This window comes from Crocuta crocuta, unplaced genomic scaffold (assembly GCF_008692635.1).
Source record: "Crocuta crocuta isolate KB4526 unplaced genomic scaffold, BGI_CrCroc_1.0 scaffold279, whole genome shotgun sequence".
Classification (NCBI taxonomy): domain Eukaryota; kingdom Metazoa; phylum Chordata; class Mammalia; order Carnivora; family Hyaenidae; genus Crocuta; species Crocuta crocuta.
The window spans coordinates 406,375-420,430 of NW_027551570.1; the positions used below are offsets into that span (position 1 = coordinate 406,375).

At 35.6% G+C, this 14,056-nt stretch overlaps 1 protein-coding gene across 6 annotated transcripts in view; it reads left to right on the forward strand.

Moving 5' to 3' along the window:
* LOC144220593 (uncharacterized) overlaps nt 1–14,056 on the forward strand; it is a 402,447-nt gene that overhangs the window by 261,902 nt on the left and 126,489 nt on the right. For 2 of the 6 annotated variants that reach the window (XR_013331791.1, XR_013331792.1), the window contains exon 3: nt 7,219–7,338. The exons of the other annotated variants lie outside the window; for them this stretch is intronic. The gene's annotated coding sequence lies outside the window, so the exon portion shown is untranslated. The remainder of the gene's footprint in view (nt 1–7,218; nt 7,339–14,056) is intronic. 6 annotated transcript variants of the gene reach the window in all.

Consider the following 14,056-nt stretch of genomic DNA (forward strand, 5'->3'; position numbering starts at 1 on the left):
GGCTCGAACCCCCGAACCGCGAGATCATGACCTAAGCGAAAGTCGGACGCTTAACCGACTAAGCCACCCAGGCGCCCCAGTAACAAGTATTTATAAAAAAAAAAAAAAAAAAAAAATCCAATGGTCCAATGGGATAAATCAGTATGAATTCAGATGCCTTTCCTATTTAACCTGTTAATTAATTGTTTAATACCAGTTTTGGTTGAATAAGATGCCCGTGCCTAATTTCTTCTGTNCACCAAGCCCCCCAGGCGCCCCAATAAAAAATATTTAAAAAAAAAAAAAAAAAAAAAAAAAATCCAATGGTCCAATGGGATAAATCAGTATGAATTCAGATGCCTTTCCTATTTAACCTGTTAATTAATTGTTTAATACCAGTTTTGGTTGAATAAGATGCCCGTGCCTAATTTCTTCTGTCTGAAGCCAGAGAGATGAGCATTTTCTTAATTTCAGAATCAATATTCATATAACCATTCCCCATAGTGAAGTTGGTTCATAGCTAACATTCCCATATAGCAAGTTAACTCAGCTACAAGGAGCCCATTCAGCAACCTCCTTTATCTTAAGAGGGAGCATTGAAAAGTTGTATTGCTCAAAGATGACTTATGAGTAGTTTATTGAGCTCCTATTTAATCTTTAGAGTGCAAATCTCATACCAAAAGCATACTTCTGGGGTGTCTGTGTGGGTCAGTTGTTTGAGTGCCTGACTCTTGATATCACCTTAAGTCATGATGTCACAGTTCATGAGATTGAGTCCCATGTTGGGCTCTGTGCTGACAGTGTGGAGCCTGCTTGGGATTCTCTCTCTCCCTCTCTGCCTGTCTCTGATTTGAGCACACACATGCTCTCTCTCTAAATAAATAAATAAGCATACTTCTACTTATAATGATCTAAGGTCTTTTCAAGCTCTATATTGCTGAACTTTCCTGTTTCTAAATGCTGAGATATCATGACATTGGTCTTAACTAGTGGGAACTCATAAGGCCTAGATTCTTAGAGCTTGATTCTGGAGTCATCTATTTGGAATCTAATCTATACCATTGATAGGTAAATGATTCTGAACAAGGTATGTAACTTTCTTAAGCCACTTCCCTGATCTGTTGAAAGAGGGTAATAATTTTGTCTATTACATAGGGTGGCTATGATAGAAAATGACCAAACAGTTATGGTATGTAGCAACAACTCAATGTTATTATTATTGCCTTTAGCATTTTATCTAGTTTCTATAAAGAAGCCTTTAGAAATAGCCTCATCTTATAGAATCTGTTCTATTTATAGAAAAAATATATTTGAAGGATCTTGCCACTATATTGTTAGGCCCCATAGGAAAAATGTGCTTCTAATTTTAGCACTGTCATACTTCAGATTATGTTGGAAATTTATTTGCCTTTATCCAACGAACATTTGGAATTACCTGTTATGGCTCTCTTTTTGCACTAGTTAGAGGGCTTATGTTCCAAATTTTACCTTATTTCTAGGAAATTTTGTGTAATTTAACTCTCCACATTTAAAAAAATCTTCTCTTAGATGCATTTTCTTTCTGTTTTCTTCATCCACATTGATTAAATTTAATCGTGTAAATTTTTCAAAAGGCCTTACATTTCTTATTGGACTAGTTATAAAGTGCATTCATCCATGTAGGCAAATGAGGAAAGTAAATCTGAGTGGTTCCTGAGAACCATACTTTGTAATCTATTAGAAAGAAGGTAGTATGTGTTAACTACTGAAGACGTCACTCTGTGAGTTCTAGTAATTATGACCTCAATAAAAAGTATCACTTGATATTAAATGCCAAATATAGATCTACAAAAACATATATATATAGTAGATTTAGGCAATAACACAAAAGAAACTTGAAGATTTTAAAGACTGATTCTCCCCAGTCTTTCACTCTGCATATCTGTTTATTATAAAAGTTCATTGGCTCCCTTTCATGAAGATGGCACCACAGATGAAGAAGGAAGCCCCTTTGAAGGCCATGAAAGCAGTGCTGAGAGGTGTCCACGATCACGCCAAAAAAAAAAAAAAAAAAAAAAAAAAGATTTGCACATCACCTACATTTCAATGGCCCAAAACACTGTGTCTTTGAAGGCAGCCCAAATATCCTCCAATGAACACCCCCAGGAGAAGCAAACTTGACCACTATGCCATCACATTCCCCCTGACTACTGAGTCAGCCATGAAGAAAATAGAAGACAACAATATATTTGTGTTCATTGTGGATATCAAGGCCAACAAGCATCAGATCAAAAACTGTGAACAAGCTCAGTGACAGTGACATGGCCAAGGTCAACACTCTGATCAGGCCCGATGGAGAAATGAAGGCACATGTTGGACTGGCTCCTCACTCTCATGCTTTGGATGTTGTCCACAAAATTAGGATCATCTCAACTGAGTCCAGCTGGATAAATATAAGTCTAAATATCTTCATCATAAAAGAAAAAGTTCACTGGTTCATAAAGTTTACAATTTAGCCCTGGCATGGCTGGAATCATACTCATGTGTAAGTCCTGACAGTGCCCAGTGCTTGCTTTCTTCATATGGACAAATAGCCCCCAAACAGAGCATTGTTAATCTTTCAGTGTTTAAAATTTGTTTTGTTTTATTTGTTTTTTTGCTTCTAATTCTTTTTTTTTTTTTTAAATTTTTGAGAGAGAGAGAGAGTGGCAGGGACAGAGACAGAGCATGAGTGGCCAGAGACAGAGACACAGAATCTGAAGCAGACTCCAGGCTGTGATCTGTCAGCACAGAGACCAACACGGGGCTAGAACTCATGAATTCCAAGATCATGACCTGAACAGAACAACCAATTGAGCCATCCGGGGCTCCTAGCCTTCCAGTATTAATCTGGAAGCGGTCATGCTGCTGTTTTTGGCATAGGTATCATCAGGTCACTTAGCAGTACTGTAAAGATCACATGCTGCAGAGATCATTTTGCTTGGAAAAATCAAAAGAACCTTGCCTTATGGGGTTATACCCCTGTACTGAGGGGTATTTCCTGATGATAACTCAAAGCACCCAAGTGTTTCAGACGTCATATGACTAAAGGTGCACTTATTTTCCCTTAAATTAGTAAACCTACTATTACATTGCATTTTAGGCTTTGCAACGAAGCTAATTAAGCACAAGTTCTCCTTATGGTTCACTGGAAGGTTGGGATTCAGTCCTGGCAAAATCTCCTTAATGTTCTTTGATGCTTAGCCTTCTTTGATGCTATTGGCTGCCATGTAGCATTATTGTCTTATCTTTTGAAATATGTTAGGAATGACAGTTCTCTTTCTATTGACAACACAATTAAAGATGAGAGGCAGCAACCACGTGATACAAAATAATTTGGCTCAGATATCAAATAATTATTATTATCTTAAGAAATCTTAGGTCACTTATGCTTCCTTTCTGTTTTGTGCCTTAACTTCATTTTTTGTTCATTTTCTTATTTTAAAATCATTGCTTTCTAAGATTTACCGATTCTACTGGAAACTCCATGAGGGCAGAGGCCATGCTACCTTTTTATCTGCATTGTCTAACATCCTCTCTGGCTGTTATGAACATTTTCAGAGCCCTAAACACATCTGCTAGGTTCTCTCTTTTACCAGTGACTTCTTGCTGCTAATCACTACAATGGTTTGCTTGATGGATTTCTTTGGCCATGGGAGAATATACCCTAGATAGTCTAGAAATGCCAGAGAATTAACACCCCAGCCCTCAATCAACAGTTGGTAGGACTTGGTTGGAAAATACCTCAGTTTTCTCACCTTTGGTCTGGGAGAACTCTCAGATATGTTCTACACACTGTCTTCCAGTGGCCGCCAGTTCATTTGAGCCCAGTTTTCTCACAATAGTGATAAACTCATTAAAATACCTTCTGGCGTCTTCCTCTCATTTCCCGTTTCTCTTCCCTAGTCTCCTAGTATTTCCTGGGATCATCTCTCAAATAATCTACTGACACTCAAATCTTCATCTCGGGATGTACTTATGGGGAAACACAAATATTGTGTTAAATATTATGTATATTAGGGCCACAATACACACTTACTGAATGATGGATGGATAGGCTGATAGATGAATGGGTGGTTGGATAGACATGGATGAGTTATGCCTTTGTTTAAGTTACCTAGGTGTTCCTTTTTAAAAGAAAGCTTTAGCTGGAATAGTATCCAATTAGCAAAGGCACCAATCTAAACACTTCATCTCTATTTCCTCAAAGTTATCTCCTTCCTTCGTATAATGTCAACATAAGAAAATTGAATAGCTAGATAAAACCTTCTTTGTCACAGTAACTAAGGGGGGAGAAATATGAATTGAGTTATTTTATTTTACACAGATATTTATTGAGAACTGATTTTGCACTTTGAATTTAATTCAGTGTGAAAGGACAATCTGTCAAGATATTGTCACTTTAAACTATAAGCATAATAAATCCACTGCAATTGCTATGGTGAGAAATCATTTATACATTGAGGAAAAAAAGGTGCCTCTGTTATTTCCGTACATGCTGTGTTTTATTAAGGTAAAATTTGAATGGTGTTATTTCTGAAAAATTTTCTCCATTAAAAGGCACATGCTATGATTTTGTAGTTTACAGTCATAGGCTCCATGATCTCTAGATCATGGAAAACAGTACTGCGATTCAATTAATACCTCTGACAATCTTAAAAGTTTTTATTTAAATTCTAATTAGTTAACATACAGTATAATATTAGTTTCAGGTATACAATATAGTGATTCAGCAATTCCGTACATCACCTGGTGCTCATCACAAGTGTGCTCTTTAATCCCCATCATCTGTTTAACCCATTACCTTCACCCACCTCCCTCCTGATAACTATTAGTTTGTTCTCCATGGTTAAGATTCTGTTTCTTGGCTTCCCTCTCTCCTTTCCCTTTGCTCATTTGCTTTGTTTCTTAAGTTCCATATATGAGTGAAATCATATGGTATCTGTCTTTCTCTGACTTATTTCACCTGGCATAATGGTCTCTAGCTCCATCCATGTTGTTGCAAATGGAAAGTTTCATTCTTTTTTACGGGCTGAGTAATATTCCTGTGTGTGTGTGTGTGTGTGTGTGTGTGTGTGTGTGTGTGTACCACCTCTTCTTTATTCATCAGTTGATCGATACGAGGACTGTTTCCATAACTAGACTATTGTAAATAATTCTGCTATAAACATCGGGGTGCATGTATTCCTTTGAATTAGTGTTTTTATATTCTTTGGGTAAATACCTAGTAGTACAATTGCTAGATTGTAGGATAGCCAATAAGGTGTTAGTATACAAAATATAAAAAAGTTATAAAGCTTAACACCGCAAAAATGAATAATCCAATAAATAATGGGCCAAAGACGTGAATAGACATTTTTCCAAAGAATACATACAGATGGCCAGCAGACATGAAAAGATGCTCAACATCACTCATCATCAGGGTAATGCAAATCAAAACTCTAACGAGATATCACCTTACACTTCTGACAAGTTGTCGGAATCGCTAAAATCAACAACACAAGAAACCACATGTATTGGTGAGGATGTGGAGAAAGGGGAACCCTCTTGCAGTGTTGGTGGGAATGCAAACTGGTGCAGCCACTGTGCAAAACAGTATGGAGGTTCCTCAAAAAGTTAAAAAATATCACAGTATTTGTATGGAAAAGTTTCAGTATAATATGTTCACTGTGACTAAAAATGAAAAATAAGATTTTAGTGCAATATAAGCAATATATACCCTGATATACTTTAAAATAACTTTTAACATTAAATTCTTCATCACCATACCTGCTGAACAGTCTTGAAGTTCAAGAACAAAATAAAACCAAAGAATTTAAGTTCTATCATTCCTAGTGTTAAAACAATAATAGCTAGAAAAGCAAAGTACATACCAATTTACAGATCTTATTTTTTAACTTCTCAAGTACTATATCATAATGACCATAGTATAGCTCTAGAACCTGGTTCTAGAAAAAATAAAACTTTGGTGATTTTTTATTAGTTAACAATCTTATTATTCTAATAGCTATTATTGAAGTTTTATACCCTCATGCTTTTGTCACTTTCTCAACTAATCATTTTTTCACTTATCTTGGATCTACTCATTAAAATATAATTTAAAGGGTTGAAAATGTTTTTTCAGTTATGGTTATCCCCAACCTTAGTACACAGAATAGGAATGTCACATGCATGAAACTAGAGTCAACATTGTACTGCTATGCCTGTGGCAGACATCGTTCTAAACATTCATTTCTACTGAGAGCTCATTTTTTAAAACCTTCTCAATTTATCTCTTCTGAAATCTTTTACCAGTGAATCCAAATTGACAAAGTGATTAATTCAATTTGCCACTTTATTTTTTTAAAAATTTTTAATGGTTTTTACTTATTTCTGAGAGAGACAGAGACAGCGTGAGCAGGGGAGGGTCAGAGATAGAGGAAGACACAGAATCTGAAACAGACTCCAGGCTCTGAGCTAGCTGTCAGCACAGAGCCCAACGTGGGGCTCGAACCCATGAACCGTGAGATCATGACCTGAGCTGAAGTCAGACACTTAACCGACTGAGCCATACAGGCTCCCCCTATTTGCCACTTTAAATACATAAGTAACTGAATATAATTTCTTAAAACTGTATAATTATGTGCATATATATCTAAAATGTATATCCACCAATATGTAGATACATATACAGCCTGTTTATCACATGTAACCACTCATATCTTATATATGCAAATGTATAGATGAATTACTACTTCTATTTCTGCCAATTTAAATATTTACCATTATCTGTAACATTTTATCAAGAGAAATATGCAATAGAAATATTTTTTTAGCCTCCAGCATTTATTTGAAATTTAAATAGTTTTATATTTTCATCTAATTACTATAAACATGTAATTTTAAATATTCCTAAACATATGATTTATGTTTTATTATTTTTCTTGATATATGTTTATTAATCCATTTGAAATTCTGTTAATAATAATAACATTTATATAATCAGAGTTATTACTATCTTCAATTTGATTATCTTAAGGGCAAATGAAAACCGTTAACCATTGCCACAGCTGAGATTGGTAATTTAAGATCTGATAAATGGACTCTAGTATTTCCATTTAATTTTTGATCTAGATTAACAAAGTAAAACCAAGTTCTTGAACCTAGGTGGTAGAAATGATCTCTACTGATACATTCATTCTTAAAAAAGACCCTTTTTTTTTTTTTTACCTCCTTGAGCAGAGTAATCCTCAAGTGACACTGTAGAAAGAATGAGCTTTCTTTTGTATCTGGGTATCATTTGGTCAATTTCCCATCATCTATAACCCTGACTTCTGGAAACATCCCATTATTGGCAATAAGGTAAGTCAAAGATTTCCTGGTTCCTGGATTGCCTACTGCATATTTCAGTCTACCACTACCCCAACTGACAATATTGTCACATACATAAGACCTTTCCCCCTTTTACTTATACATACATATTTTTTATGCCTCATTTTTTCCTAGGTCTACTATCATCATACGTTAGCTATATTAATCAATTAGTTTGAACTGAGGTGTTAATGATTAGCAATAGTTTAAACTGTCTTTATCACCTTAACCAAAAAGATGAACAAATATAGAAATGTAAACACTGTAGAAGGCAGTGCAGTTGAAGGTGATATTTTTAAGTATTGGGTCCTTTCCTAAAGCTTGTCAAATGATTGCCTGCTTCCCCAGTGTGTTTAAGCATTATCTATTATCTTGATGTTAAATTATAGAGTCACAGAGATTTAGAACTAGAAATTACCCAGGGATAAACCAACTCATGAGTAGCAAATAAGCAACACTTGATCTGCCAAGTCCTTAACCTTTGCTCCATTCTTACTTGCTGAGCTGTGACACAAGCTCACAATCTATTTCAGCATAAAGCACCAAGCAGCGTTTTCCAACCTACCATTATTGGCATTTGGTGTGAAAATGATTTGTCATTCTGGACTTAATCCACTTCCTTATTTTCACACATGAAACAAAGAGGGAGTAATGCAGTTGACCAAGACCACACAGCCAGTTGAAGAACAGGAAAGAATTCCATACTTTCCTGACATGTTCACTTTCACGACATATGTATGTAGTGTATCACACAATCATTTGTTCATATCTGGATTTAGTAAAAGAGCATCAATTTGGTAAAAAAAAAACCAAAAAAAACCTGCTTCTATAATTTTGCCCCCAAAGGGAAGTGACAACTCAGTTCCTGAGTGAAACTGAGGCTTAATCAAGAATGGAACCTGTATTTCTTAACACTCCATTTCATAACACTTCAGAGCTTTCACCCCTTCCTGAGAATGGGACTCATGTCTCTTGATCTTCTGTGCGTAGTTTTCTCCCTATGTCCCCTAGGTTTGTTGTTTTAAATCACATCTGCATATATCCAGCCCTCATATTATAAAAACAAAGGTAAATCTGAAAATAACCATACTAAGCCCTAATGTTTATATAACTGTTATAATTATAAAGTATATTAATAAATGATTTATATAAATTGGTAATATTAGTAAAGACAATTTTGTTTATCAGTTAGAAATAGTGACTAGTGCAATTAGTAAACTTACTGCCCACTCTTACCTTTTTTTTATGTCCTGTAAACATTCTATGCTCTATAAAATTTTTGTGCATTATTTCTTCACGTTGGTATAAAATTACTAATTACTGAAAGATTCCTTGTGGTTGTCTCCTATTTATTTTAGTTTCCCCGAGTATAAAAATTCAGAAATTATTTTATTTATAATTTATTCAAAAGAGAAACTTAATTTTGCAGTGAACGCTAATCAGATAGAGGGATAATGAATAATGCCGTATTAAACAATAGCCTTAACCATTTCTAAATTCAGCAAACTGCCACTTTGGTTGCATTTGCATGTTAATTTGCAGTACATTTATTAGCTTTTAGCTGCACCGTCTTGACTGCTATTTATCAGTATTCAAGTCAAGTGAATTTGGTTGCAAGCCTTTCAGATTAGGGTAAATGTCTGACTAAGCTGTATTACTGCAGTCAACTTTTCTATTTTTTATGACTGAGGTGGATTTGATGAGATTAGGCAAACCAACATTAGAACCAAATGTAGCATCTCCTGTGCTTTTCCCTGGTCAGTAGTGTTTTCTATCCTGTAAACCTCGTCTGTGACTCTAAAAACAACAGAACAATAGGTTAACTCCCTGCTTCACTGTTCAGGTTTTCATGAAACTCTTAAGCAAAAGCATTTGGAAAATTGTCAGAAGAAATAAAAGAGAATTAAATAAAATTTGATCTGATTCCTGTTACTTTTTATGGATTAAAGACTACCATCTACCATCACTGTAAAGGTCTAACAACAAAACCATTTGTTGAATTCACAGTCACTGCAAGGAAATATAGAAGGAATCAGTAGTGGTTGAATAGAAGACTAACAGAGTAAACTAAAAAAGGCACCAAATAGTGCCCAACCCGAGTTGTAGATCACTTCTATGTGGCCTTTTTGCAGTCCTGAACATTATGACTTTTGGTGATTGCCTCATCATGTGCATTCCCCAGGAGTTTGAATATCCCTGCAGTGGGACCCTCTTTCTGCAGCAGCTAAGCCACGTGTCCTCGGTCTGATTACTGCTCTGCCTGCATCTGTTAAGGCTTACTAAATTGAAGCTCTCATACATATTTAGCAAATTTAGATGTACCAAGTTCACAGTCAGGACAGATTTCTACCTTCTAGATATTCCTCATCTTTTCTTAAATTATTCCTAAGTAAATAGAGCTGTTTACAGACTCCTTTTCACATTCAGAATGTATAAACAAGTCTCCTGAGATTACGAAAAGCCCCCATGGAGCCCCACTGTGTCACTGCCTTAGTTTGAATTTTCATCCATTTTAGGTTGAATTCTTATAGCAATGTTAGTCTCACTCTCTGAATTTATATCATTTTAATCTGCCTTTAAAAACGATACCAGAGTAGCCCTTCCCAAACAACCTGATGAAACTATACACCACAGCCCAAAAGTCTTCACACTGCTTTGCAAATCATCTAAGGAATCCGTTTCAGATTTCTTGTCCTCACGTACAAGACTCTCCCACAAGTCTAGCCTTTCTCGACAACCATATCTCTTGCTCTAATCCCATCATCAGTACTTAAGCCCCTTATTATATCTGTATTTCTCTTGGTGTTATTTCATATTCCCTTCACTTTAAGTTCTTTGGGAAAAACCCTATCATTTTGTCTCTAGCCCCATCCATCCGGAAAATACATATTTGTTTTCAAAATTTGCTTCAAAAGAATTTTCTCTAAGATGCATTCTTTCTACTATCCAAGAAGAGACTGTAACACATTCCTCAAAAGCTCAAGCTTTACTGTATACATACTTCTGTAAGTAAGTAGCTATGACATACTAGGGATTTATATTACATGCCTATACACAGGATAGTATCTACTATTTATTCTTATGTACCCATATTTTTGTAATGTGCGGCATACACTAGGAGTCAATAAATCACTATTGAGTGAAGGAGTGTAAATGACTGAATAAATGAATGGATGAATGAATGAATGTGTGGGCTTGGGCCTCTGGATGAGCCATCCTTCCAAAAGAGTTGCTTTGGTTATCTATAGCTCCAGGCAGCAGAAGTCAAGTAGTTTCCTTTCCTGTTGAGTATACATCAATGATGTTGTGGTATTAAGGGTGGAGACTAATAATAGCTACTATGTGTGTAAGACTTTACCCTGTGGGAGTATCATCAGTTAATGCTTTTCATATTTATCTTATTTGGACTTTCAAGCAACTCTTTCTAAATTACAGTAAAACCTTTGTTTGCAAGCATAATTTACTCTGGAAACATGCTTATAATCCAAAGCACTTGCATATTAAAGCAAATTTCAAGAACCATTGGCTCAGTTGTGATCATGTACTACTCATATTGCAAGACTTCATTTATTTATCAAGTTAAAATTTAGTAGAAATATTTGCTTATCTTATGGAACACTCGCAGAGCAAGTTACTCACAGCCTAAGGTTTTACTGTATATCCATTTCGTAGGTAACAGCTCAGGAAGGTAAATAACTTTGCTAAAGCCACTCTGATAAAGAATTGCAAAGCTTCAACTTGAACTCCAGTTTGCTCAACTACAGAAGGCTTAGCTCATAACAGAATGTGCTAATTTGGCAATCATTTCATGGTGACTGGGATCCAAAATGTATCCAGTTATTTGAATGTTCCTATCTCTGTCCCTGTTAAGCTATAGCTTCATTTCACACCCATATTCCTTCCCTCTTAAGGAATTTTATGCCTTGACAGACCATGCAAAAGAACCTCCATTATACTTATAGCTACTGCTGAAAATCACCTCTTGGGAGAAAACCACACGTTTGATAGCTGTTCTGACCAAAGGTATGGATTAAAATGAAAGGGAAAATGCTACTAAATATAAAGCAAAATAAAAAGAAAGAATCTTCTATTATATCCAGTTTATTATGCAAACATGATTATTATTTATTCTGTATGGAAGTATTCACATAGACTGGCATTATTAATATTATACTACGTAAGTATATAAAATAACATACATTCACATAACTGGCATTATATAGCACATGTACAGAAGAACTGTATTCATATTTTACCAATCATTTGCAATTAGCTATTAATAGCTTAATATTTTAAATGTATATTTTTGTAATAGGTATATATTATTTTTATAATTTAAATATAGTTATGGAATTTACATTTCTTAAAATAGTCACCTCATGTTAGATTCCAATTTACACATAAAATCTACTATTGTTGAGCCCATTTTATTTTTAAAAATTTATATTTAAGGAGTGCCTAGGTGCCTCAGTCAGGTAAGCATCCAACTCCTGATTTCGGCTCAGGTTATGATCTCATGGTTTGTGAGATTGAGCTCCATTAGCATGGAGCCTCCTTGGGATTCTCTCTCTCTTTCAAAATAAATATGTAAATACTTTTAAAAAGAAAAATATATATATTAAAAATTGATAGTTTCTAAAATATATTTCCATGTAAAACATAGTTAAACTTAATTTTCCTGTGAAAAGGGGAAGTGCCTTTTAAGAATTTTAATTGTACATTTTTTGCATAATTAGTTAAGATGACTGTATCTACGGGGCCTGCTGGGAGCTCCTCTCCGAGAGCTTCTGGAGAGAGAACAGCAGCCAACCAGGGCTGGGGGGAGCGGAAGAAGAGTTAGCTGACCCATTCTGTGAAGAACGAGTGTCCAAACCACCAATTTAAAGGATCATTGTGACTCACAGTCTAAATAATCTTGATCCAAACTGGTCAGGCTTCCAAGCATCAGGTAAAGGAGCAAGTTATAGATCAAGGTGGGTCATACGAGGTCATTTGAGGCCACTGGAAGGTGGTTCCAGTTGCGGGGATGAGGACCAACCAAACCAGGCAAGAGGTCAGGCCCCCAGGCAGCTGAGTTCAAGTTCAGGGATGGGCTTGCAGGAATTTGTATTAAAGCAAATACGCAGGGCCTGTTGAGACACTCAAGCTAATAGGGGCCTTAGAGCAGACACTCAGGAACTGAAGTGACACCAGAAGAAAGGACAGCAAACACTGAACACTCATGGAAATTCAATGTAGAGGGTCTTGATATGCTGCCCATTCAGATTCTCCCTGTGAATAAGACTGAGCCTGTAAATCACCGTTTTTTAGTTCTTGCAGCTGGGCCCAGAACAACAATCACTAACAATAGGCTGACCATGTCTCAGTTTCTTCATCTGTCAAATGGGAAGAATAAGTGTCCCCAATGCGTACAAAGTTTGTGTAGAATAAGTAATGTGTTAAGTGCTTAGGTTTGTTATTTCAAAATTTCATTATTTTTGATGACCAGTTCTTTATAACCTGATGTTGATACCAGTGGTTTTCTTTCGTTCAGGGAGCTGGTGAGAAGAGCCCCGAGGGCTTTTTGTAACTGCAGATATCTGGGCTCCACTCTAGTCCTATTGAATTAGAATTTCTCAGGCTGACATCTGAAGATCTCTCTTTTTCAGACATTTCCAGGTGTGAGGGATCATGTAAAGAATGATTAATCAGGTGATAGTGACATTTTTTTTTACCAAAAATTATTTATGATTATTTAAAGTGAAACAAAAATATTATTTATGATTGTTTAAGGTAACACAATTATAATAGATGGATACTATTCAGTTAGATAAGTTCACAGTTTTTAGAATTGAAATAACTACTAAACTAGTCTCTGAAAAGAAATGACTGTGTAATTAGCACTGAGCTTAATTTTATTAGGTGCGTTACAGTGTGCTTTTGGGCCCTTGAATTCATTTAGAGAAAACTTAATTCTGATGATACCATTTTATGATTCTGATATGCAGAAGATAATAATCCTGCCTTTGACCAACAGCCCTTCTACATGCAAATGAATGAATGAATCAGTGAAGCAATGTCTGAGAATACACTGTGAACATGACTGCTTATTCCAGTTTCCAAATCTCTTTGTCAAAGAATTTATTTTTATTGTTGAAACAGAGTTCAATTTCAAATATATCATCACTTTAATCTTCTGAACCTCTTCACTTCTCTCATAATACTGGGTCAGTGTAAAGATACCGTGGCAAGTAGCAACAGATTTGAGTAAAACATCCACTATTCTTCAGCACCCCTTTCAGTTATACTGGCAACCACTGGGTGCCCCGGAGAAAATCTCCTTTAGTTAATTCACTCAAGTTCATTGACTCTTTTTTTTCCTTCCAGACAGTATACTTTCAGGCAGTATGCCTTGTGGCACAGAATATGATTCATACCTGCTAGATGGGGCAATTTATCTCTCATAACAATGCTTTATTTTCTACTGCTTTTGATTGCAACAATTTTTCTTTCTTGTGTGGGTGGAAAGAGACTAACAGCTTTGGGGTCATTTTTATGCCACCGTCTTATGATGTAGTTTTTATGTAGAATGCAGTATAATTTCATAATTCTAAACAATGAAGAAACAGAAACATCACCAAGAAGTACACATCCCAACAGGAACTGCCTGCCAAACCCAGGGGGTTGTAAAATATTGAATGAAACATTTACAGTCAGTGAAAAAGGAGAA